General features: G+C 40.1%; 1 protein-coding gene across 1 annotated transcript in view; it reads left to right on the plus strand.

The window, feature by feature from the left end:
- The first annotated feature begins 857 nt into the window (after positions 1 to 857).
- The window catches only part of SLC7A11 (solute carrier family 7 member 11), a 113,469-nt gene continuing 87,404 nt past the window's right edge, over positions 858 to 26,922 (plus strand). Inside the window, exon 1 of the mRNA XM_087736048.1 lies at positions 858 to 915. The gene's annotated coding sequence lies outside the window, so the exon portion shown is untranslated. The remainder of the gene's footprint in view (positions 916 to 26,922) is intronic.

The raw sequence follows: 26,922 nt of genomic DNA on the forward strand, positions 1-26,922 counted from the left end.
TGGTCAACACACTTACTTCCTTTTTTCCAAAAGAAAAAAGGTTCTATGAGTTCAAAAAGTTTCTCTTGTATTTTAAAACAAAATTGTTAAAAAAAAAAATAATCTGAGGATTTTTCCAGAGCAGGTATTGGGAGAGTTCTGCATAAAACCAATAAAAGTTTGCAAAACAAACAAAAAAATCAAGAATTCCACCAGTTCCTTTATTGATCGTTTAGCTTCACTCTTTCATCACTTTTGAATGTCAAAAATGCTCCTTTTCAGTACGTTTCTTTTTCTATAAAGAAAGGGGTCCTATACACAGCTGCCTGCGCTTTCTTAGGTTCCTCTTTACTCTGGTCCTTGCTCACTGAGCTGCTTCTTATGGGATTGTTCATCCTTTTGCCGCTGGAGATCTATAGCCTTAGACACATACCTAACTGTACCCTCCAAGTACTGTCGGCTAAAACAAAACTGCAAGTAATCTAAGGGGGAAGGAAAAAAAAGGTAAATGGTGGACCCCCAGTGTGCTCTGACATCTCTGTCTCTTTCCTGACCATGCAGGTTGCTGATCTGGCCAGGGAGTGCCACTGCTTATTCCTAATCCAAGTGCCTTGATTTCCTCTCCCTGAAACCTGAGCAGAGTGAGGCTGTAGAAGAGAAGAAAAGTGTCTGATACAGTAAGCCATCCACATCTTATCCTACTGGAGGGGGTTTAGATGTTGCCTTGCTGTCTACTGCCCCAATTATATATCTGCTGACTTCTCAGGCAGCTGCTGGGCACCTGCGTCTAATTGCATTTTCTTCTCTTTAGGTACCTACCTTTCATTTTTCATCACATATTACAAATCTAATCCAGTCCATGATATTTCAAAAGAATTTCTCACTGAAGCATTTGAAAAGCCTTACAAAACTAGATGTGAGGAAGCGCCATGAGAGGTAATAACGCAATGAGGTCAATGACTTTGCACTTCCTTTGCTCTTTTTCTCCTGTTATATTTAGCTAGCTATTTCTGGGAGAGGTTTCCTCAAAAACAATGTGTGGATTTTGATCTCTGAGAATGAAGTGCAATAGGGCCAAGTGTGATCTCTCTTGGCAGATTGCTCCATAGCTAAGGTCCTGCTTTTGCAAATGATCTGTCATCAGATGATGAACATCTGATCATCTCCAGCTGTGGGATCTCCGAGATGTATGATGGTGTGTCTAAAATGCAGTGGATTAGCTGCTTTTGAGTTATTGATCAGCAAAAATACCAGCGTACCCCCCCCTCCAAATCCCCCCAAATCCCCTCCTGAAGAGAGGAATTAAAAAAAAAAAAAAGTTTTAAAATTTTAAAATATATATTTGTAGGTAACAGTTTTGTTGTAATATTGCTTAGAAAATCTGGCATTTTAAGAACTGGCTGGTCTCAAGGAACTTCAAGTCCACCTGTGCCAGACGAGACCAGCCGTGAATCCAGTGGGCAGGCTGGGGGGCAGCTGCTACTCCTGACACCATTTCCATCCTCAAGTTTAGCGCTGGGCTTGCTGCTAGAGGTCAATATGAGACAGGCCTTACTGACCCTTTAGGCTATGCCTGAAACTCTGGAGCAGGTTTAAGGGCAGTGGTGTGCTGAATGAAAATACTGTATTATAATATGTTTAGCAGAGGGCAGCAAAGGGGTTAAATATAGCATACTATATATATTTCTGCATTAATCTACCACACTGGGAAACAAGATATGAATCAAAAACAAATAAAAAATTTGAGCACCTTGAGAAAACAGTGTCTTAACCTGAAAGTAAACACTCCTAAATAAAACGATAAATACTTCTGCATTTTCCAATATGGTAAGAGTATTGGAATTTTTTTTTTTTTTTTATATAAATCTGTGTTGAAAACTACTGACATGGGCTGCTCCTTCGTTAGGTAAACAACCCTTTTTCCTTACCGCTAAAGCAAACAGGCTCTTGAGAGTGATAAATAATTTATGGCAGAGAAGCTGTAATCCTAGGTAACATTTTTGCCTTGTTAGTGTAAAAAAGGTAACCTCTATGTTAAGAGAAATGGGCACCCATGTAATAGAAATAATGAATACGTTAGGAAGTGATGCAAATAGACCAGATGCCACATTGCGAGCATAGGGATAGGTAGTTCAAAATTGTGGAACAGAAATAAATGACCCTCACCCTAGCAGGCTTCTGGACACAGGTGTAACTTAATTCTTGTGTATGGGTAGAAGCGCTTGCCTGGGCAGGGTCTGGGTTTGCAGTGCCTCCAGGGTGAAGTAATTGCTGTTCTTTGTATGGTGATGTCTAGGGACCACAGCCAGCGCCATGGGCTCTCTGTGGGTGGGGTGGTAAAACACCAAATGTAGAAGACAGTCCGAGCTGGAGTGTTTTGTTGTTAGGTTTTCATCTCTTGACTGAATTCACTAAAATATGTTGGCTTATGGAAGTGTGACGCACAGTTATGAGGCACCTGGGGTCAGTTCAGTAGGGGTGGGGACAGGGTTTGCAGTAGCAATCGGAGCAAGTGAAGTAGTGGGTTATATTAGATGGTGACACAAAATAACGCAAGAAATATGTAATTGGCGTTATCTAAACAGAAGCATATCTTTCTCCTAACCTTGAATGCTACGTTCACTTCTAGTTGCGTTACAGCAGAAGGACGTGGCAGAAATTCAGCGGGCAATGGAAATTATTAAAGGGGCTACCAAGCAGAGAGACATTTATAAGGCTTGCCTGACCTAGTTAAGGAAGGAGGACACAGTAAAAGATGTTAGCGGTGTATGAAATATGAACTGGCCTGGAGAAGCTCAATCAAATGCTTAACTTTTATTCTTTCTTATAACAAAAGAGCAAAGGGATATTGAAATTAAAAGGCAAGAAATTTAAAACAGATAAAGAGAAACATATTTTCGTGCAACATTTATTTAATATCTAGAAATTGCTGAGGCAGGATGATGCTGTTGCCAATAGCTCAGGTAATAAAAATGACGAGACACACATGAAAAGGAGTTCAGTTACACAAGCCAGAAAAAAAGTTACATTATATGAGCAGTTAATCAGGCTTCAAGGGAAAAATAATGATCAACTTCTGGGTGCAGGAAGAAATATCTGAGTCTTGAGTTCTTAGAGAGGCAAAACTTCTCTTAAATTCAGTACAATTTGTCTAATTAAGGCCTGTGTGATTTGCTTCATCATTCTGACCTCTCCACATGAGTGTATAATTAGGAAAGAGTATATTTTAAAAAAATACTGCTCAGTGCCTAATAACAGGATTTAGTGCTAAAATCTGTCTCTTTCACTTCCATTCTTTGGGAAAATGTTCTTGTGAAAAAGTCAGCTAGTGCTTGGCTTGGCATGCCGTAGTTATCCTGCCCTGTGATGTTAAAGCCAGTTTACGCTAATAGCTTCGGTGGGGCCATCCTTTTACAGAACAGTTTTGGGCAAGGATCTGGGTATAAAGTTCTGTGTAGAGTCATGCTAATAGATGAGGCTTCCCGCAGGAATGCGAAGCCACAGGGGTTGTACGGTAAGAGGAGCATATTTACTAGCATATTTTTGCTCCTGGGCTGCACAAGCTCTGTCATGTTGATATGATACCAACATGTTAATTAGAAAATTCCAGAATGGAGGCTCTTAGCAGTGATATGCTGTGGTATTATCCTTTTATTAGTATATAAAAAAAAAAGCATTTATAATTACCTACCTATGATGCAAAATCCAGTGAAATTACATTGGATGAATACAGACCTGCCTGTCTGCAACGTGTTATTAATAGCTAGTGTTAAAAATGATTTTGAAAGGAAAGCCACAATATTCCAGTTTTTCACAATATACTTGGAATAAACCATTAAGTCAAAAAGATTCTGTCTATTACTGTCTCAGATCTCCTTTATATTACCCTGCCTAAAATTTGTTTAAAACATAATTGCTTCATATGGTAAGTATTTTTGAAGCTAAGCTTACATCTGTAAATCATCTTTAAAGTTTTTAAGCATTTTTCTCCTGAGGATGTCATGCTGGCTGTTTTGTATGCCATGATGGTCAGTAGCACTTTAGCTTTCTTCCTCCAAAAAGGCTTTTCAGGACCTCATTTTGCATATACTTGTGAAATGAATGGATATGAAAGTTGATGTGATTGGTTGTGTGTGAACATATCTCAAAGGTAAAATAGTCACCACTGGATTTTCTTTGTCTGTAAAACAAGAAGTCTCACATTTGACAGGCTGCTTACTTGCATCTGATAACTGAAGGTTTCTTCTCCCAGCTCAGTCATGTCCCGAAGCCTTTATTATCCTGCTATTGTCTTGCAGGTCAGAGGCTGCAGAACAAATTATTGTGATAAATGTCAATAGTTAATTTAACTCCTATTAAAATTTTCTGTGTCGTAAACCTTAAATTAAAGACTAATGGCATCTCTTTTATTTTTCTCCATGGCAGTAAAAACAGTATTACATCTGGCTTTGGCTCGCAGGGAAAGGATGAAGTGACTTGAAAAACTGTTGCAAAAATAAAGGGGCAGAGAGCGGTGGCCTGCTGCTTTTCATGATTACCTGACACTCTGTCCATCACTCTTGGTAGGAAGGTGGCTGATGTACTCAGCCAGATCCCGACCCTGCCCAGCGGCCAGCGAACTCGCAGCATGGCTGATCTTTGCACAGGGAGTTGTGCAAGTAGTCAGACCTCTCAGAGCTGTTTGAAATTCCTGAAGGTATCACTATTAATTGCAGTCAGTTATATATAGAACCACAAGGGAAGTTTTCTCCCCTGTTCCCACGTTGAGAAGGAAGAGAACTACTTTTTTTTTTTTTTTTTTAAATGACATGCATGAGCAGAATGGGCACCCCATTTTACAGATAACACAAAAACCTCAAATTCATATTGGAGCCACTTAATTCCTAGTGAAATTCTAACTCTGTTCGCTGAGGCTGGACTGGAATTCATTTTTTAAATAATTTTTAGCGATTGCCTTTGTGCAGTACCTGCCTCTGTTTTGAAGAACTACGTTTTCAAGCTCTTTCCTTCTTAAAAGGAAATGTGCTTTAAAAGGGTGATCCCCCAAAACTGTGTAGAATACTTGGGTGGAGGGAAGAAATCTACGGAAAAAACCCAAAACTAAGGCAGCTGGAGGAGATGGACAGGGAACCTATTTTCCCATTGGCACCTCTGGTTTTGTCACCTCCCTGTAACCATAGCAAATTTGGAGTTTCTGACAGAATGGGAGGTGCTTTTCTCAGTTTAATAGGTAACATTTTAAATCTTAATGTTAGGGTCTATCTGGTTTTATTGTTAATCACTTAGAAAATGTGAGTCTGAGCATGTGAGCAAGGCATTGTCTAATAATATGTGTTTATTTTTCACTAAGTTTCACTCACAGTGGGTTCTGTGGAAGAGCCATAACTCCATGATTCAGACTGAAGTCATGAGGTATGATCATAGCTCACTTTCCTTGATTAGGGAAGTGCTATACGCTACTGGGAATGCAAGCATACAGTGATGGATATTTGCGTGACTTGCCCTCTCACAAACTTTATGCAAAGAGGCCAATAGTGCTGTTAGCAACTACAGTCAGATCTTAATGTTCTTGATTACAAGTGTGTAAAAAAAACAACTAACCAAAAAAAAAAAAAACAAACAACCCAACAAAAAAGAAAAATCATGAAAATGAAACGTGTATGAAAGAGCAACAGAGGCATTGCCTTTCTTTGCAGATGACAAACCCTGACCTTGCATTAGATGTCACGCCAACGAGATTGTGCTATACGTCTCGTTATAACATTGCACCTGTACCATCAAGGTATCTTTTGCCACTTGTGTGGTCTGTAATGGTGGTGATCTGTCACACTTATGGATTCAAGGACAAAATGGCTGGTTTGTGCAAGTGTTTCTTCATCATCTCTTGATTATGTCATTAAGTTAGTGATGAAGTATCTTGTGATTAAGTTTTTGAGAAGTTATATCCAGTTATTGTTGTTTGTTGACAGATGTAGATATTTTTGTTAGTAATTAACTGCTATTCAAAAGGAAGTTTGAAGTTACCTTAAAGTTAACTATTTTTTAATGTGAAACTTATTTTAGGATTTTTTTTTTTTTAGTCATTAAAGGTTTTAGGTTACCTACATTGGCTTAAGGTCTACCTGGTTATTTTGTATTTTATTTTTCTGCCTATCTTGAGAAATAAATATTAGGCATAGCTGAAATATTCTTAGGCTTTCTGTATCTTACGTCACACATCACTAAGAACTTTGAGGATGCTTTGAATCTTTGCTGAGTTTTTTAGAGTATAATAACTAAAACACATGATTGAAGGCTAAGAAATGTTCTGCATTAATCCATCTGCCATATTAGCCTTTAAAATGAGTTTTATTTTTTACCAGGAAGATAATTTTGGTAGAACTATCACTCTGTACTGATAATTTGTGAAAAGTTTTTACAAAGTTTGATATTACCTCCTTGAGGAAATCATAAATATTTGATGTTACTAGGTTTAACTCAGTGTCATTCAATCTTGGTTTTTCTTCTCTGTTGAGGTAGCTTACTTGATAAAGAGATAAAGGTTGAGCAAAAAGGAAGGAATAGTGCTGTGAATGGTTTCAATGCCACAGCTTTACCATAACTGACGTTATACCATTTTCTCGTAGCCTCTCTAAGTGCTCTGTGACGATGCAAGGTTTCATTTTTCTATTCTCCAAACCCACACATTCTTTTCTGTCAGACTGCAGCACATTTGTGAAATGAGGACAAAGCTTTCAGTGGAGTGTTGGAGCAAATTTGTTTTGTAAATCTGAAAGGTCTGAAAGAGAGGAGCGAGCTTTATTTGGCTCACTCCAGTGTGTCTCTTTTGAGGTGCCAGCAGGTCTTTAGTCAGTGTTTTTCCATGTCTTTTTCCACCTTCAGTCTGTTCAGAGGTTCAAGGTAATCAGAGTGCTCCGCTGGTGGAATTGATTCGTTGTAGAGTCCAGGAAGAGTTGAAGAAAATACAAGCAAAAAGCCATCCAAGAAAAATAATTACGGGATTTGGAGGAGACAGGTAGGGGACCTTGTTTCCTGTATGCGTGCATCCCATTGGCACCTCTGCTTTCTGTGTTTTCCCTGCTAGAAAGGGAGAGCCTCATCAGCTGAGGCTCTTTAACTTTTGGCAAGTTTTAGTTCTGAAGTATGTTATCTGTGTAGCCCCTGGGTCATATAGGAGAACTGATATCAAACTGGTAACCTGGTCAGCTGTCTGTGGGTTGGATTTTTTTTTTTTTTTTTATTGGCATACAAGAAGAATTCTTACAAGGTGGAAAAAATATCAGTGGGTTCAATTGTATTTTTCTCTGTTTTCAAATACAGCATTATGGTGGTATTAAATTTTCAGGATGCTTTGAATGTTTGATCTGAAAATGAGAAAACCTCATACGCTTCAGAATGAATGTAACTGATACTGGAAGGGGATGAAAAAATAAATACTACAGAAATTTTATAAAATATTTTAGTATTGTGGATGAAATATTTTTTGTGAGTAATAAGTAGGACTAGGGTTCTCTTGGGGTTTGAGCCTTTCATTTCTAATGTGTCAACTCTTTCTTCTTTTGAAATATACAGGGAATGTGCTAAGGTAGCCACCTTGCTCCACAATCTATTGTTTGAAAATAGGCAATTAGGAGAGCAAATAATTTAATGTTAGTTGACAGATCATTAGCCTGTAATACAAAAAGTAAGAAAAGGCAGGAGCCTAAGGAAGCAGTAGCTATATTTGGAGTTGAGGAAGAAAAAAGATTTTAATAGTGAAGCACAGTAATAGCTAGAGGATAGGCATAAGAAAGCAGAAAATTGCTGGTACACAAAAAACTTGGACTGTCTCTCACCACTGAAGCTGAGTCAGCTTGAATCTGAACACTAATTGGCACTCATAGGCTGCTCTCTGTACTTCTCCTTCATGACCCGGACCTGTCTTGGGTGATGGTATGTGCTGAGTACCTGAATGAGTGACAGCTGCGATGGGAAATTTGGGTCTCGTTTCCCAGAGGGCTGGGTCTTCATTAGGAAAAATGTTTTTCGAATGACTGAAAACAGAATCAAGTCCTGGTGAAGATAAAATAGCTGGAAGATTTAATGTGCTAAGATTAGATTTATGTGTCCTCTCATTTCAGGAGGGAGGAAATGGGAGGATGTGTTGCAGTGAAGGGGGTAGGTACAGCCTGGAGCATGAGAGTGAAATGGGAATTTCATGAGATTGAAATAGGAAGCTGGACAGTCCCGTGAGTAGCCTTTTAAAATAGAGATATTCGTTAAAAGAGTGATTTAGGGCCATCCCAAACCTACAGTCAAACTTCTTGGCTTTCTAGATCACATAATTTATGAAAGATCTGTAATAAGGTTTGTTCCCATACTATAATGAAGAAGGAAAGGCATAGGAAATACCTGCCCTGCATGTCAAACTGCTGCCAGGCCTGTGCATGGCAATATATGTACCACCTGCGTGAAAACCATTCCAGTAGATAACAGCAGTAGCAGCAACAGGAAATGAATGCCCTGCATTCAGCAGGACAAAAAGGATATATATTTTTCTTTCAGGAATTTATAATGAGATCACAGCAAAGACTGGGCTGGAACTAACTAATCTTTCACTCTAGGCAAATCAGTAAAATGCATTCTATTATTAATTTTGGAGGGTTTAATTTTATGTATGATGAACCTCCAGCTGAACAGTCACTACCTGAAATGCAGTTTGCTAAATACTACATTGCAATTTTGGATGGCTTTTAATTATAACTAACTATGGTTAGAACAATAATTTTTCAAAATACTTTTTATTTTTTTACTTTTTTAAGGAAAAAGCAAAAAACTTTTTAATTAAAATAGAAGAAAAGTTTGTTCTTCCCTTTTTAGTGTTCATTCAGAATGCTTACCTTTTGTTAAATTTTCTTCTCTTCTCTCCCAGTATTAAAGGCTGTCTTTAATTACTCTCCATTTCTTCATAGCAAATTATTAGGAATTAGAATCTGTAGTGGTGATTAAAACAAATGTGAAGTTTTCTGTATTCCCTCCGAAACCTAGATTCTGAATAGCTTAGAATAATATGCAGGTCTTGAATATTATCTAATTATGTGTGTTTGGTTTTTTTTTTTTTAACAAATCCCTAGGACAATAGAATCACTGCTCTCTTGTTTAAAGTTCCCATCCTGAAAAGACATTTGCATAACAGTTTAGTAGCTATTCACAATTTATGAACTACCTACCCTTCTGTATTTGAAGTGCATTTTTTAGAGAGGCCATTTAAGATATCTTCTAGATTGCTGGTTGGATATCTTGTTATGACATTATTCTGTAGACACAGTTTAGTATAGATCTCATTAAAAATTATATACACAACACACATCCTTCATTTGAAATAAGGACATGGAATTTCAATGACATGTTTGGACTGACTTTGTGTTGAAAAATGGAAATAAATAATAAACATAGATTTATGGAGGAAAGACATCTGAGCTGGAGAACAGGTGAAACAAACTTTATTAGTAATGGAGCCCATCCCTCCAAAATCTGGATATAGTGTAAATATAATAGGGCATCTGTGGAAAAAAATGGGAGCGATCTTTTGAGTCAGATAGTAGCTGACAAGGCTAGGAGCTCTCAGCAAGACTGTTCTCTCTGGTTATTCTGCTTTTTTTCTTTTGTTTTGTATTCTTCACGTGTACATTTAAGATTGTATCGGAGAAGTCTTGGATTCCAGCAACACCTTCTGGTGAGGTTCTTCAGCCGCTTATCCATCCCTCCTCTCAGTCAGAAGAGGTCCCTGCTTATGGAGTGCATACAGGTGGTCTTGGGAAGCTGCTTGCGCTGGGATTCATCTCACCTGACTTCAGATGTCTCTGGGGTCGATGCCTGAATCAGAGGCAGTCACCCTAAACTCCCTGTGTAGTCCAAGGAGAGAAATGTGTATTTTATTACACGATGCCCCCAGTCGATTTTTCAGTTCCTTCTGACCTGTGCCCTGTTTCTTTCCATTGACTCTAACGAAAGTCCAGGAAGGTATGGGATACCAGATGTAGGTACATACCCTTTGTCAGAGGAATGACGCGTTTCTGTATAGTAATTGACATTTTTAATGGGTGTCGTCCATGCGTATTTCATGAACTGCTTTCTTCCACTAATACAGGAGAGCAGAGTAAAGGAGGAGGGGTCTTACAACACTGACTTTGGAGGAAATGAGATCATCTGAATAGATAGATGTGCTGGTTTTGGATGGGGTAGAGGTAATTTTCTTCACAGTAGCTAGTATGGGGCTATGTTTTGGATTTGTGCTGGAAACAGTGTTGATAACACAGGGGTGTTTTAGTTCCTGCTGAGCAGGGCTTACAGAGAGTCAAGGCCTTTTCTACCTCTCACCCCACCCCACCAGCGAGCAGGCTGGGGGTGCGCAAGAAGCTGGGAGGGGACACGGCTGGGACAGCTGACCCCAACTGACCAAAGGGCTATGCCATACCATATGACGTCATGCTCAGCATATAAAGCTGGGGGGGAGGTTGGCAGGGGACTAGGGGACTGAGTTGGGATTACAGATGATTGAAATTTTCTAGTGAGGAGATGAACACAGAGATGCTCTGTAATTTTAGTTTCAATTAAGGATAATCAAAACTTCCTTGTCTGTTAATTTGTGAACTATAGAATTATCTTTTTTTTTTCCTAAAAAAAAAAGGTAAATCAGACAACTCTGCTGAAATATTGTCTCAGTGCTGGAACTTCCTGACCTAGTCTAAATGGAAAACATTAATTAGTATTTTTGCATTTATAAAACTGATATTTCAGGCCACAAGATTTTCCCTTTGTGCCTAGAGTGAGCCCAATAGTTTATGCTTTAGTTAGAGGCACCTGGTTTGGTATGAAAATCTGTTGTGGCTGGTTCTGACTGGCTTATGCCACACTTTTAAAGATGCAGTTCTCTACAGTTCTCCACTTTTTATCTGTCATACGTAAAAATCAATTTCTTGTGTTTTAATTGTATCATGGATTCATATAAAAACATTACAAAACTATAAGCCAATTTAATGCTTATTGTAAATATCATTCATAGTGATACTCTTGTGTCCCTGGTTTCCCTCCGCCACGTCGGAGAAGTATACGATCTGTTGACAAGTGCCAACATTTCATCGAGACCTTTGCAGTTTTCTGGAAGCCCTGACTTGTGGAGGGGAGACCCTCATTTTTTATTAGAGAAAGAGGAGAGCGCGTTTTAGATCTCTTGGCTCAGCTATTCTTCAAGGAAAAGCTGAAAATACGAGCTCAATTCCTCCTCAGTGTCCAGACACCACAAGACAAAGGGATCTATCATGAGGAAGATATTTTTAAAAGGCGTTTGAGGAAGGGGATTGTTTCAGGAGGGGTAAAGGCTGACTAATGAATTTATAATGCCAGGAACTGGCAGCACTGTCTGTGTTTTGGAACCGGATTCACCCTGTGCAACTGGAGGCACAGAAATGACTTCTCCCTTTTATCTTGTGTGTGACAGCTAACAACTTAATCTGCTCTGTTCGTTGTGGAGGTCGGATGCTCTTCCTGGTGAGTGGATTACGGGAACAAAAAGTGCCTGTGCTTGTGAAACAATTACTCTGATCCTCTGATTGTTCGTGTGTTGTAAAGCAAGATAATCTTTCAGATATTAAACAGATGCATTTAGGTTCTGAATAATTTGACACTCAGCAGTGTGCTGGGTGTTCTGATCACCCAATCGTGGGCCCATGTTTCATTTGGGGGTCACCTTAACAAAAGGAGGTGTCATGTGAACAATAACTTGCTGTGCCGCTTTGATCAGTCGCTTATGCAAAGTTACTTTATTTCCCTTTCAAAGAACATTCTTGCTGAAGTACAAGACGTGAGGTTTGCAGAAGTCTCGGCTGATTCAGGGCTGGCTACTGTGTAAAAGAGCATTGGACATGGCCCCAGTCTCTTCTGATCCTTACATCTCTTATACCGGTTCGTAAAACTTGAAAAGGAATGTGTGACTGGGGAGGAGCAGACTGGAAGGGTCGGGAGCTGGATTTTCTTCAGTGCCTGTTTGTCCCTGGTGGGACGACTGTTTGCAAAATGAGCAGTATCTTTCCCCCTTTGACAAAGGGGCAATGGTAATTCTTTCTGTAATAAGCATTTGTTTCCTTTGAACTCATCGTCTATGTCACTTCAGTTGCCCCCTTCTCATCATGTCCGTTGTTTTGCAAGAGTTTTGTTTCAGTTTGGTGGTTGGTGGGCAGCGGGGAGGAAATGACCTCTCACACCAGGGAAGGAGGACCAGGCTGGCAGATGTGCAGCACCACTGGCGGTGCAGGTTGTCTGGGCACCGTCAGCGGCTGCTGGCACCGCTGGAAGTTTGAGAGAGCCTGGTGCTGGTGGCATTATACTTTAAACCAGATGGAGGGTTAATCCTCATAGAGGTTTGTGTCAGGGTGGCAGCTGAGGCTGTTCCTGGCCTGCTCTCCTTCCTCCAGAAGAGCCCTAAGGGCTACTGCTGTGTCAACCAAACCCTTCCCTAATTACCCCCACTGCTCCCTGATCCCCAGCAGGGAACAGCTGCTCACATTGGCTTGTACAGACGTGTGCTCATGAAGGAGTGCAGGCCTCCTTCGTACCCTGTCACACTCTTTGTTTGGGTTAGATGCTTAAAAGGTAGGTGCTTCAGTATTCATTCACTGGCTCATCTGCTCTGCATCTCTCTTTCTTGCTTTTTTAAAGGGTATCAGCTTGTATGCGAAGAGGAAATGGACAACTGGCCCCGTTAGAATTGCCGCACAAATTGGCACCGTATCATTTCCTTGTTTATGCTCAGATAAACTTTGAGTTCTGTCAGTTTTATTATTCAGACAGTGTGAATAAAATCTGACAGTGTAACAGAGCACTCGAGACATGAATAGTGTGCTTTAACACTAGCTTGAATTCACTGGTTCATTAAATAAAGGATGAAAAGAGCGTGCCAGTCCAAAATCAGATTGTCATGTTTGCAGTGACTTGGATGCTCTGCTGCCTCCGTCTTTCTGCATGCTTTTCAGAGAGTCTTTAAGTAACAGGAAAACCACTTTTACTTGCCAACACCTTGGCTTCCCCATTGCTTTCTATTTCTAACCCCAAGGTAGTTGGAGCTCATACACTCAAAGTCTAGCAAAACCCATTGTCTTTGCACCCTCGTTTGTTCTCATTAGTATATCTCTGATATAGAGATTAGATATCCACATGATTAGAAAGAGGCTCAACTCTATGCAAAAGTATTCCTTCTCCTTGAAGGGTGGTGGATTAGTGTTGTTGTAGCGAATTGTGATTTAGGATCCTGCTGACTATGCCAATTTGTCGTGAATGGGTGATTTAGAACGCTTAAGGAATCACCAGCAAAGGTATCAGCAAAAGTGGTTTTAATGTGATGTTGTAAAAGTGCGACTTAAAGTTCAATGGCAAGGTTCACTCTATTAATTACTGCACAGAAGAATCATACAAAGGAAAATTGAGTTACACTTGAGTTAGTGATTCACAGAGAGACCAGAGATGCAAAGAGTACGGAAGACCCCCCATTGAGTCATGAGGTTCAGAGCAGACCTCCTTGCTTTCTAAACTCCTGACGGAGCTTAGGTGTGGCTATGTCCAATCTTAGCCTCAGACTTGGTCGATGGTTTATGTCTAAGAGATTGTACGTGCAAAATTTATATAATGTTTCATTAGCATCAATTCAGCATGCAATCAAAGTTACCAAGACAAAGTCAAAGTTACCATACTACAAGGTTATGCACGATATCGGTCCCTTACCAAAGATCTGTTGTTGGTAAAGGGTCTCTTTGCCTCAAGGAGCAACCTTCAGAGGTGTCCCAACTCAAGGGGAACTCCACCACCATGCAGCCACGCTGCCTAGCAGGGAGACCTTGTCCCTGTGAGACAAGAAGGCTCACTTAGGCTGTCCTATTTATAGGATAAAGTGGTTGGCTTGTAGTCAAATCACATGCCATAGAAAAGGTGTGCAGGAGGCTCCTTGTAACCACAACTTTCTTTGTTCCTTGATAAATGAGTCTTGGAAAAGCCACCCACTATTCATGTGTTAATTGCATGATCAGTGTTCGAAGCTCACATGCATAGATGCTCACTGTGCCACTCTGCTCCTTTGTGGGTTTTCAGATAACAGATCGAAACTGGAGGAGTTCACGGCCTGGCTACAGCTCAGGCCTTTACCTCTTCCGGAGCCTGCACCAAACCACTGCCAGTCTGGTCAAGGGGTTGAGCGCATCTGTCACACTTGTCTAGCTCCTTGGCTGGGACCATCTCTTTCTCCATCTTTTCTCCTCAGATATTGCATTGTCAGAAGAGGGAGTGCAGTGGGAACGTCACCGGTTGGGAACACTTAGTCCAGATAATTTTGATTTTGTGGCTTAACATACAGTGGTTTTAGGGCTGTATATAAAACCAATGAGGCATACAGGCTGTTAGAGGTTCTGAAGGTCTCGGGATGTGGCTTAATTGTTCTAGAAATGAATCAGTTGGGATAGGACTGTAAATCTGTCTTTTTGTTGGTCTCTGTAGTATAGTCCTTGTGCTTCTGAGGAAAACGTTTGATGTTTCAGAGAAGAAAGAAGTAATGCAAAATGCAGGAAAGCTGCTTCTTTGTATTGACTGGGGGATGATGCAGATAAGGCAGCAAGACAGTTTGCTGATGTGTGCATGTTGTCGTATTCGTGTTAATTTGTTATCATTTTTGAAGTGGTAATGTCCTTAAAATAACTATAGTTGTTTTTAATTGGTTTATTTTTAAAAAACTATGTTCTGTTCCTCTCTTCAGCTTTCATGCTTACACCTCAGACACATTGCAGTGAAGAAACTTGGTTTGTTCTTCCAGACATCATCGATTATAGCCAGGATAGGCTTCTGACCTATACAGCACATATGCTAGTTCTTGATGAAATAGGTAAGGCTTAGCTATTTTTAGTAAGCCCCACTCGTAGTTCCACTAAGTCTTGTTTTCAGTAGCCTGCAATGAGGATCAGCTAAAATCACAAGACTGGGATCAGAATTAGAAAGGGCATTAGGAAACTGAAACTTTTGTTGTCTCCCTCACTCATAAGGAGCTCACAGGGGAAGGATACCATGCTGAGGCTGGTTTTCCCACCTACCTCACCAAAAGCAGTTTTGAAATAATTTTTATTGTGTGGTACTTGAAGAGAGTGATTTAAAGCCTCTTTTCAAGTATATTTTGTTAAGCAGGCAAAAGACGACGCAAGGACACTCTGCAACTGCTTTCCATATTGCCATTAGTAGGAGATGGGGTTGTTTAGCAATAAAGATTACTAAAGAGGCAACTTACCTACACGTTGTCTCTATCTTCTCACTACAATTACATACTCTCACCTGCCCCCCCCATCTTGTCCAGAAGAACTGTCTGCATACAAATAAACTGCAAAACCACCTCCAAAGCTGTTGTAAGAAAGGAGAACAACATTCATGTTTTATCTTTGTAATTCCTTCATATCAATCACTGGCTTGCACCTCGTGTTTATTATTCATACGAGGGGTTGTAAGGTAGGCCATCTTTCCTTTTTTATGCAGGACAGATTCATTTTTCTGGTCACGGATTATAGATATGAAGGGCTTTTGTTTATAAACCCATTATGTAAGCTCTTTGCCCTGCTTGTAGTTTACAGAGCATATAGACAGCATGATTTTCTTCCCACTTATATAAGCCTTAGAGTGCTGTAACTCACAGGAATTCACTTAAGTTATTTCTGGTTTACAGTACTGTAGGAGAAGAATCAGATAATACTTAGCTTTAAGGAAATGGAACAGGTTTGCAGTTCACTAATACCTGGTATTATACATTTCTGGAACTTTAAAATTACGTGTGTCTTGTAGGAAGGCATTCTCTTTGTCAGAACGCTGCTAATGGAATTTGTTTTGGAAATCAGCAATCTACACCGTTCAAATGGTAAGCTTTCAAGTCTCTGCCACATTGGATTCGAAGTGGAACAATGTCTGGAGAAGAGTACATTCATCTCTTCTCCCTGTACTGCTTGCTTTTGGAGCTTTTGGATTTCCACTACCAAGGTTTGCACCCCAGTGTTCATAGAAAGGAAACCTAGACGTGCAGGCTATATCCAAATTAGATGCAAAGTTGTTATGTACAAATATTGTTTGTGAGAATGCTGCTGTGAAATTGTGTGTTTTGTACAAGACTCTGTTCTTCATAGGTCTAGAAATGGTAGGATATGGAGTCTTTTGACAGCTACATTGGAAGTTGACTTGGTTAGTAGACATTAGCTTCCTTCAGAAATCCTTCATGAATCTTTTTGGTAATACCAGTATCTATCTGTTAGACCAAAGGTTGAATTAGTGTGGAGACTGGAGAGACTGTTAGGGATGGGTGGCATCGTCTGACTGACCCACCACTGCTTGTGCTGTCGTTGCCATGGGCAGGGAATCCTCTACTCCAGATCTGCCTGAATGGCACCATTCACGTGCTCCTCGTCCTTTTCTCTTTTCCTCTTTCCTGAGTTGTCTGTTTTGACTGCGCAAGTCAGGGGTCATTAAGGAAAGTCACCTAGAAAGATCATCAAAGTACCGACTTATGTTAATAATAAAGTAAGAACATTAGTAGATCTGTATTTTCTACCTCTGAAGGAAAGACATAGGGAGCAGAAGTTACTGAACGCTTGGAAGGATGTTTAGCTAACGACATTGCATCCTTTTCAGAAAATCGCTTCTCTGAGTAGTGTCCATTCATTTCTTGCATGACCCCTGTATCCTACTCGTTGTCTTGGTATGTTTTTCCTACATTACTTGTCCACACAGTGCTCTTCTGTTGCATTATTAATGGTAACCTTTTCCCTGCATGCTGTCTTGTTAGTCAGCCATTGTTTTGACCTCCTGGCCTGAGTTATCCAGGAGGAAAATGTCAGTGGACAAACTTGTAGCTCGTTTGGTGCCCCTTCAAGAATGCTGCTGTTGTTTTGTGAGGTTTTTTTTATACCTGTGGTAATTTATAGCAACTGCCACCCTTGAAAGTGCAGAGCACAAAGGTGAGCCTATAATTATGGCTAAAGGCAGATCCCTGAAATGTTGAGCTTTGCCCTAGTGCCGTGGCTTGCATCAGAATTTCAAATGAGGCAAGTCCATGATCTAGGAGAAACAAAACAGCAGCAGGAGCCCATAACCAACCAACCAACCAACCAACACAACCCCCTGCTTGACCCAACAGGTGATCAGAGAAATACAAACACAAAACCTTTCTCTGGAGAAATGTTTGTGGATGGCAGCTAGCATTTGTCTTGTGCTGCCGTATCTAAGCACAACTGGATGATTAGGGTTTGCTTTTTTTCCAAAGGAAGTGTATCACGATTGCCTGATGTTCACCAGTGTTTCTTGCAAGGTAGCTGTCAACCTGCTGGGAATTCCAGATGAGAATAATAATTGCAGGATTTATCCTGGCTCTGCTGGATGATGTTACTTTCCTAATGTTTCCCCTGAGCTTTGTTTGAAGTCTTTTGTGAGTCTTTCTTAGACGGAGAAATGGGAAGAACTACTTGGTTTGCTCTTCTAGCAATCCCTACATAGGAGAAGGGTTATGGATATTAAATTTTCTATCTGGACATATTTTCACCCATTTGCTGTTGCTGTTTTCCAATAAGAACTTAATTATCATGAATATTATTGAAGGCGCTGGCATATGATCACTAGAAGTGGCAATAAATATTTTGGTCTTAATGTTGCGCCAGTCTAATGGAAGAGAGCATATCTTTTTGACTCCAGTAACTTTGGATCATGCCGTAAGTGCTCTCTCAGACTTTCAATTTCTGCTCATCTTTCTGATGAAATCTGATGATCTTGGTGTAGCTGAGATGCTGAGAGTGTTTGAAGAGTGAGAATAAAAGGAGGAACTGAGTTATTTGACAGTAGATCTGATAGAGAAGGAAAAGAATAGTGTTGTAGGAAAGAAGATATAATCTTAAATATTTACTGCTCTGTTGTCGATGTCTCTGGACTGATTTAATATGGCATTATAAAAAAAATAAAAAAGTAAGTTGTGCCAGACACACTTTCATTTTATATGAAAAAATAAATTTAGCTGTAATCCAGTAAACGGTTAGGAAAGTAACAGATATTGTCTTGTATAAAGAACCCAAGATCAATATCACTAACTTTTTAAAAGGACCTAAAGTTGTGCTTTTATTGTGTGTTATAAATAATGTTGTCCTTAGTATTGTGTCCTCAGGCAAACAGATTGGGAACTCTTTAAGGAGCAGAATTTGAGTTCAGTGTGCTCAGGTTTTTGCTGCCTGTGTCGAAGTTCCAAATACTTTCATAGCCTTATTGTGTTTGGTTCTTTTTTTTCCCCCTAAAAAAGTTTACCTCCTTTTTTTGGGATGAATATCTTTTCTAGGGTTACTTCTTTGGCCCTGGTTCAGATAGATATAGCTAAAGAACAAAATATTGCCTTCAGACTATTCCTTTTGGAGCTAAACAGGGATACAGTGCCTGGGATATCTACAAAGCTAACTTTTCAGTTGTTTCAGTGGAAGAACAAAGTGTAAAGTAACTCTTGTAACTTTTTTGTGTAAAAGAGATTATGTTGTGAGTGGAGTTATGAGGAAACCAGGCCTTTTCCTGCTAAGCACGCAGCTGTTGAAACGAATGGGTAGGTTGTAGTGTCTGTACTGCTCACATACGATTCGGAAGCGCTTTTATGTACCAGCACACTCTGTAGCTCAGTACAGGATTTGTACTGAGGCAGAAGGGGGTCCTGAGTGGTTTTATAGCCACCGTGACCAACGTTTTTCTTCTGGCCAGTGAGTGGTGAAGAACCCGCAGCTCTTACTACCTCCTTGGACCCGGAATCAGGACCCCGCCTGCCTGCTTAAGAGCGTGGACAGTTTTCAGGCAGGAGAGAAGTGAAGAAGTTATTTGTTCCCACATAACCCCTGTTTCAGGCGTTAAAATATTTCGCCAGGCAGTGGTCAGCATAACCCAGGGTGGTGTCCCCAGAGCTGCTAATGTCAAAGGGCTCAGAGAAAAAGTTGAAAAAACCACCCTGGATAACTTTTCCAGAGACAAAGTACAGCTTCTTGTTAGCTGTTTTCTCTACGTTATTGTCTGTTGGGTATATTTTCACACTGATGTAAGGAGCTATTTGGGATTTATATGGACACTGTTAGATCCACATCCCCAAACCTTTGTCTTTGTGTTTTTAGTTTGTCAATCAGATTTAAATATAAAGTGCCCTGACTGCTAGTTAAATTACGTTTTATTACTGACTATTTTTCTGGTAGTATGCTGTCTCTAACTGTCCCAGCTGGCTTCTGAAGGGAGCTGGTTAGAAACATAGCTCCCAGGGCAAGGTTTAGAGAGGAAAGACTTTGAATGAAGGGTCCATGCTGAAGGAGGAGATAGTGGTCAATATAGGCAGAGCAAAGGAGTATGTTGTTTTTCCCTGACTTTTGTTTTTTCTTTTTTCCTTCTGAGGCATATTACCATGCAAAATTTGCGCAAGCTCTCACGCATCTAAAGACCTCATATGTACATATATGCAAATGCAAATTGAAAAAAACCCTCTACTGAAGTAGTATTTTAAATAGCCTAATAATAATTTAAATAACCTGTTAACTTATAGTAGAAATATACAAAAATATGCATCTCTAGAAGATGCTTATTGCGCCTCAACTGATGTGTGGATACAGATCAGTAAGCATTAAATTTGTTATTTCTGGTTAGTCTTGGAAACCCACCGAAACACCGAATTATAGCATAAAAGGACACGTGTTTAGGGTTGAGTTTGTGTTTAAAGCAAGGGCTCAGCATCTGTGTAGACCTTAAATCTCCCTGCCCCTGTGAATTCTTCCCCAAATCACTGTCCTTTTTGAAGCCTGGAGCGGATTTGCCGGTAAGGCACAAGACGGTCCTTGGGCAGAGAGCACCAAACCACCCCACTCTGCTGGGGCTTGCTTCCAGGAGGGACCACCGCCATCCTGGTGCTCGGGCATGGCTGGCCGCCCAGCAGGGCCAGCGGCTTTGTCAGGAACGCAGCAGTGAATTAGCATCAGATGGCTAAAGCTGTTACTGCCCGCAGCTGTCTGTTCCACCACGCCGCTGGTAAACCAACTTTGATGTCAGGTTACCTTACAATGCTGGGCTGAAAAGTGGGGTGAGTTAGGAGTTGATTCATGAGTGGATCAGACATCCCTGCCTTGGGGGCAGCAACATCTGTGAGGCAGGTGGGGAGGAAGGCAGGGAGTGGTAGCAGCTTCAGCTGTCCAATTTTCATCTGCTGCTGCATGTCTATCAGAGCCCTGCGGTCACAGGTTGCCCTTGATTAAAATGTCCTTCCCAGGCTGAGAGTTGCTGCTCATTGTTCTCAATGGGATTGAGGTTTACAGGATCAAAGGATCTGGCTTTGCTCGACATATGGCCACGGGCCTATTGCAAAAGTGAACTCTTCCTACCAGATGAACCTGAGGTGTTGAGATGTTTTCTCCAGCCCCCAGCACAGGGAGAGGGAGGGCTGCAGTTTGAAACTCCAACAGCTACCTTTTCCTCTTGCTTTTTCAGTTTTTCTGACATCTTCTCCACCTTACTGGATTTGTCAATACCTGCACTTAATTTTACAAAGCTTAGGTGTTTTCTCTGCTTATGTTGCACTACGGTTTTCTAACATGTTTCAGGAAATCTTTTCTCTGTTCAGACCTTAAAATCAGTGCTCATGTAGCTGCAGGCAGCAGGTAGCCATCCAAATATCACAGGGTTAGCCTGGTCAACATCATACTCTCTTTTAGGGTATCCCAGTTGTTCTCAATCTAAGGACCACCTATCATGGACAAAAATCCATGGTCAGTCCCGGACATTGTAGCCAAAATGGTTAACTTTAAAAGTCTAGGTGTAATTTGAATTTTTTTCTGCTTTGTTTGGTGGCTTGCTTTTATCTGTAGGAGTTTCTCTGTGGTTTTATTAAAAATGATAACTGTCATTTATGAATGATTTCCTGATATCTTGCAGACCACAGCTGCAAGGAGTGCCAGTCATCCGAAAAGTCTTGCCAGCCTCTGAGAAATTTCAGTCACAGCCCAAGTCTTTATCAGTAAAGCAGAAGTTGCTGGAAGTTGTCAGTTATGCTTGTATTTCTTGACCAACCTCCCAAATCCAAGTAAGGTATAAGGAGCTGATTTGCCTGATGAAATTTATCTGGTGGTGTACTTTACCTAGGCTACGCCTAGGCTATATGCTGGGGTCAACTATAACGTATCCAGCTGTCCTCTGCGTAGAGGCTAGATTTCAGGAGTAAAAGATGGCTTGGGACACACACAGATGCAGAACTGGAAGAGGGCATGCACTCCTGCCTTGGAGAGGAGTGCATGCCAAGCCTGGTAATACAGATGTAGCTCAAACCTCTTCTGGTTCTGGTTATGATGACAAAAATAGCATTGCTAAATAGTATTGCCTTTCTTCCTGGCACGAAATCCATTAAAAAGAAAAGACAGACATTTGTTCTCATCTTTTATGCTGAAGAAACTAGTTGTGTTGGATGTGGTGCTGAAAGAAGGAGCTGCAGCATAGGGTGCTCTGGCAATACTTATTCAGCAGAGATGAATAAGGAGGGAGAACATCAGAAAGCAGAGGTAAGCGGGACAAGCTATTTCATGAGAGGTTTAATCAGAAACAGAAATGTTTCTCCTTGGTTCTCTTCATAATTTAAAAAAAAGAAATGTTTACCAGCCGTTGCCTCTTATTTATATATATTGGTTAGTGAGAAACACAAGAGTAGTACTGCCAAAGTGTAAAAGCTGGAGTGGAGCTCCTCTCAACTTCCATTCACTCTGAGCACTGGAAAAATAAAAATGCAGATGCCCAGAACAGGCAAAAAAAAAAAAAAAAAAAAAAAAGAATAATCCCAGTGAAACACATCCTTATACTCTCCAAAACTTTGTTCCAACAACAGCCCCATGCTTTTCATATATATATATATATATATATAGGATATATATGCTTTTCCGATACATATCTCCTATATATATATAAAATATATATATTTATATATATAAAACGAGTGATATATATGCTTTTGCTCTCTCTCTCTCTCTCTCTCTGAAAAACATATATATCTCATTCATTTTTAGTCTGCCAATAATGAGCCAAGATTGACTTGGCTGTGTAGAAGTACAGGGCTAGATTCAAATTAGTTACACACTAATTAGAGTTGCATGATAGGAAAAATCTTTTCAAAACCCCCAAAAGAAGTTGCTAGTTCTCTGAAATAAAACATTCCCCTTCTATATTTTCATCTGCTCACTTTCTGTTCTTCATTTTGCAGACTCCTTAAATGAATGAAGGATTGTTTGTTTTCAGTTAATTGAAACTATTAACTAGATTATTTCATTATCCCAAGTTTATTGAATCACTCTGCTTCTAGAGTGAGTAAGAAAGATTTGATCAGGTAAATATGTATAGCTCAGGAAAGCATTCATTTAATGTGGGAATTGGCATGGGTTTGTGCCAAATTTTATTTTAGGTATTTATTTTTTTTTTTTAATACAAAAGGCAAGATGTGAATAAAGGTCATCAGATATTTAATCTGTTTCTATCTCTCTGAAGTGAGTGCTAGTGTTGCATTAGTCAGGTACGGTGTTGAGTGCATTCTTGCTACTTCAGCTGCTTTCCTTACTCCTTTCCTTCCGATCTCTTGTTCTGCCTCAGTTTAATGGATGAAAATAACTAAAACAGATGGTGTCTCCCGTGGGCTTCCGTACAGTTTAGGGTGGGAAGGGCACCACAGCCACGGGCAGACTTGCACCAGACCCCTAGCAAACTCCCCTGAACCTGTTTTCCACCTAGCCCTTGCTACACACAGTGCATCCCAGTGTGTCTAATTGCACTGTAACGAGGGATTAAAATCCACAGCTATGACCTGCCTCGGAAGGAGAGCAGGGAAGAGGGAAGGTGTTGCCAGTCCCAAGGTCTGAAGTGCCCGGCATTTCTGACTCGTTTCCTCCTAGCTAGTCTTCCCCAACTCCTGTGTTCATACCTTTAGCTTTATCTTTTTTCAGCTTCTGCTGTAAGAACTGCTACTGAGGGGATGTAAGTGAAGTTGTCAACCAAATATTTTCATTATCACCTTTGAAGCTTTGCTATTTCTTACACTCCATCATTTTTCTCATTCAGATCTGTTATTCTGAGCGCGCACCTCAGGGAAGTGTTAAAACTGCGTATTGACTTCTGCAGTTCCCTCCTCTCTTCTTTCTCTAACAAGCACGTACACAAGTTTGAGACCCAGGTAGGGTGCACGGAGCCATCACACTGATGGCTGTTGAGCTGGGTTCCCCTCTCTGACTTTCAGTCACGTCTGCCGGGGCCTGCTCTTGGACTCTGCCTTGCCGGCGCCCGGGGTGCGGGCAGTGCCAGATGGCTGCCCACACGCCTCTGCCTCTCCTCCGGCCTTGAGCAGCCTTTTCCATCACATTCTCCGTTTCTCAGAACTAATTCCCGGTTTCAAATGTTTTCTCTCTCTTGTGATGCTAAAGCCAGCATTTTCTACAGTGACTTCAGGACATCTTGGTGGTACTACCTACTTTAGAGCCACAGCTGCACATACATGTTGAGGATTACTGTTTCCACATGTGCCACAAGGCACTTGCCAATGGAGTACTTATCAAGGGACAGGGTTATAATATGTTAACATGCATTTTTTTGCCATTCTTTGTAGCCAGCTTAGATTTGATTCACCTGAATGATTTTGTGTCACGGACAGAGTTTGGCACTTCACTGTCTTCTCAGGTTATTGGTTTATGCAGACGCGGGGAATACAGAATGGGTTGTAGCACATACCCCACTGGTAGCCTCCCTCTCTTGCAAAAACTGGCCCTTTCTTTTCGTATCGTTTAACTGCTTATTATCCCAGCAAGGGATCTTTGCTTCTCTCCTGGGTACTTTTTTTGAAGTTAACTGAAAGTTCAGGTGTAATTGAGGACAGAATGTAAACCTTTGCGTTCATTATACAAGAAGTTAATTAAGCAGGAGGAATCTGGATGGTGTTTGTCTTTTCTCCTTCAGGAAAGAAGTTGTGAGTGGGGTAGAGCTTTCAAAAATCATGAAGGAACAAGACAATATCCTGTGCAGGCAGAAAAGCATACCTCCTTCAGATGGTTCAGTCTTTGTTGTGGTGTCTTGGAAATAGCATGGGTATTTCTGCTAAGCACTCTGCATCATTAAATACTGTAAGCTCTTTGCATTATTAATTGTTCTCACATTCTGTGAAGCAGGAAAACAGCCAAAGGTGCATAATCTTAATTCCCAGTCCCCTTATATAATTTAACTAGTGTTCAGTGACCTTTAACTGGAAAGTGATTTTTCAAAAGCCTTTTCAAAATCTATTTTTTACATGATATCTATACTTCCAGCTATGCCTGAGATTTTGCCAAGCTTAGGGGAAGGTCAGGACATTATATAAAACAGATCATCTTGCTTCTAGCCACACTCCAATAAAGAAATAAAATAGATCAATAAAGCATGTTGAAGCCACTATAATCCAGATTTTGGAAATTCCTGTTAGCAGAGCACTTGCAGGTATTAGCAGAAAATATGTTTTCTTTAAGGATGAGTGACTGCAATAGCTTCTGTCACTCAGTGACTGAGAGCTTTCTCTGCATGCAGATATCATGCCCAGCTTAAAAATGTGTTGTTCAGGGCGCAGTCTTGATATGTGCCTTATTATGGTCAGATTGGTAAAAGGATATGTCAAAACTCTGATCACCCTTCAAACTAAGCTAACCCTTTTTTGGAAGCTTGGAAATTTTTACTGAGATGTTTGTATCTATGTAGTCCTGATTGGGCAACCACCTTTTTTCCCTTCTGTTAAGATAAAAAGTCAAATTATTTAACCTCTGTTTATTTGGAGATACTGGTGGATAAATAACAGATACATAAATAATAACAAAATGATCAAATTCTGTAATATGTCATCAGTGATCCAAACAGCAGAATTTGTTGCTATCTTTAAATAAAAACAAACCAAAATCCTTTGTGTATTGCAAAGCAAGGCATTCCCCAGAGAAAAAGAAAATTCAGAAAGTGCTTAATACTTGACTTGCTGTGGCATATTTCCTGTTATAATAATGAAAAATTCCAATTGTCACCTGCTGTATTTTCTAGCTATTCACTTTTTATATACATAAATCTTCAAGGGTAAGTTCAGAAAATTAAGATAGAAGCAACAAAAAGAGATCAATATTTGCTCTCTCTTGAAAAAAAAAGTTTTGTTTGGTTTGAATGGATCCGGTTATAAAATATGGTCCATATGTTGCACGTTTTGGACCTGATCATCCATATTTCAAAGGCTGATAGGCTGATCATCCATATTTCAAAGAAAAACATAGAAGACAAAAACCATAGAAAACATTTTCAAAGACAAAAACATAGAAATGTGGGCAGGAGTGATTGATTGGTTTATTAATTTTTAGGGAAACTATGCTATTGTACATTGTTCACATAAGAAAGAAAACCCCATGTGTGAAACAGCCCCAATACAGAGAAATTTTTTAATCTAAAAAAACCCTTCAGGTTTTAAATGAGCTTAATTTTTCTATGGAAAGTATTCTTCCAGTTCCTCTCCTTATGATGCTCATAGAAATGTAGGCAAAACTGACTTACTCTGTCCTAGGAAGGCCAGGACTGAGTAGTCAGCAAAACAAATGACTAATGTCTGATTAATTCTAAAGTAGCAAAGATAAAGCTGCTGTAGGACTATGTATTTATTTGTTTATAATGTTCCTAGCCCAAAGTGTTTTGCTGAGCACTGACATGTGGGTAACTTGTGTTGTAGGGCATGTGTTAGTTTCCTATAGCTCTGGTAATTATAAGTGCAAGAGGTCTGTAAAGCAGTCACGTTACTCCTTCTGCCAGGTGAGGATTGTTTTTCAGGGCAGATGTTAGACTTTGTAATGGTATTAAATATCTTAAGGGTTCAAACTTCCAGAAGAGCATGCGAGTCTGTGGTCACCCCCAGCTTCTCTGTGAGAGCAGAAGAAAGAAACTCAGCAAAATGAAGGAGAAGTCAACCAGCCCCCCTTGAGCACGTGGGCCATGGGCAGGAAGTTTAATGTGTTGTCCTGTTCTCTGTTTCATCCCATTATTCTCAGCCTTATTTCTCGTTACTTCTTGAAATTTAATTCTTACACATATGAGTAGTTAATCCTAATGGACATCCGAAGGGTGAAGCATTATATGCCAACGTGAAGTGTCAGACCTTGAGGGTATAAAATGGGAGTACGATTCTGTCCTTCCTCAGGAAACAATGTGCACAGGCAATCCTTTTTTTGTGTTGTGCTGGGAACAAAATACATGACTTTTATGTTTGAGTTCTAATGCCCAAGCCTAGATTTATAGGACTGACAGTTGCTATAGATGTAGTGCTGTTTGTGGTGTTATCAGACTTGTTCTGGAAACTGCTGACGTGGATCTCTAGCTCAACAGTTTCTGAAGTTAATATTGTGAGTAAAGTCTCAACATAACTGCTAGAGCCATTAAATAACTTCCAAAGAAATTTTAACTTGCAATGAATTTGTTACAGTTTGGAGGCATTCCTGAAGTAAATGCCATCTGGATTTTACATGATGTCACATCGAAAATGTATTCCCCGAGAATGGACACACTCTAACTAGAGGAAACAAATACAGAGAACGGACTTTTTGTTTGCCAGTTATCAATAACTTTAACTTCAAAACTCAAGTACTTTTTTTAAAAAGAAAAACATATGCTGCTCCAATGACAATCCTCAAGTAAGTCCTTCTTAGGAACTATTGTTCCTACCCCCTTTAGCACCTAAAGCAGACAGAAATGAAGCTCAGAAGTGCTGGAGAGAGAAGATCAGCAAAACCTTTTCTGTTGAAGTTACCAGTTACAAAATATTTCCCTTTTAAAGCACATCCAAGCATAACAGCAGTCTCTTTCTCAACAGGTTAAGTAATCTTTTTTTCA

This window comes from Nipponia nippon, unplaced genomic scaffold (genome assembly GCF_047370975.1).
Source record: "Nipponia nippon isolate SJK-2023a ecotype South Korea unplaced genomic scaffold, ASM4737097v1 scaffold_6, whole genome shotgun sequence".
NCBI classification, from domain to species: Eukaryota; Metazoa; Chordata; class Aves; order Pelecaniformes; family Threskiornithidae; genus Nipponia; species Nipponia nippon.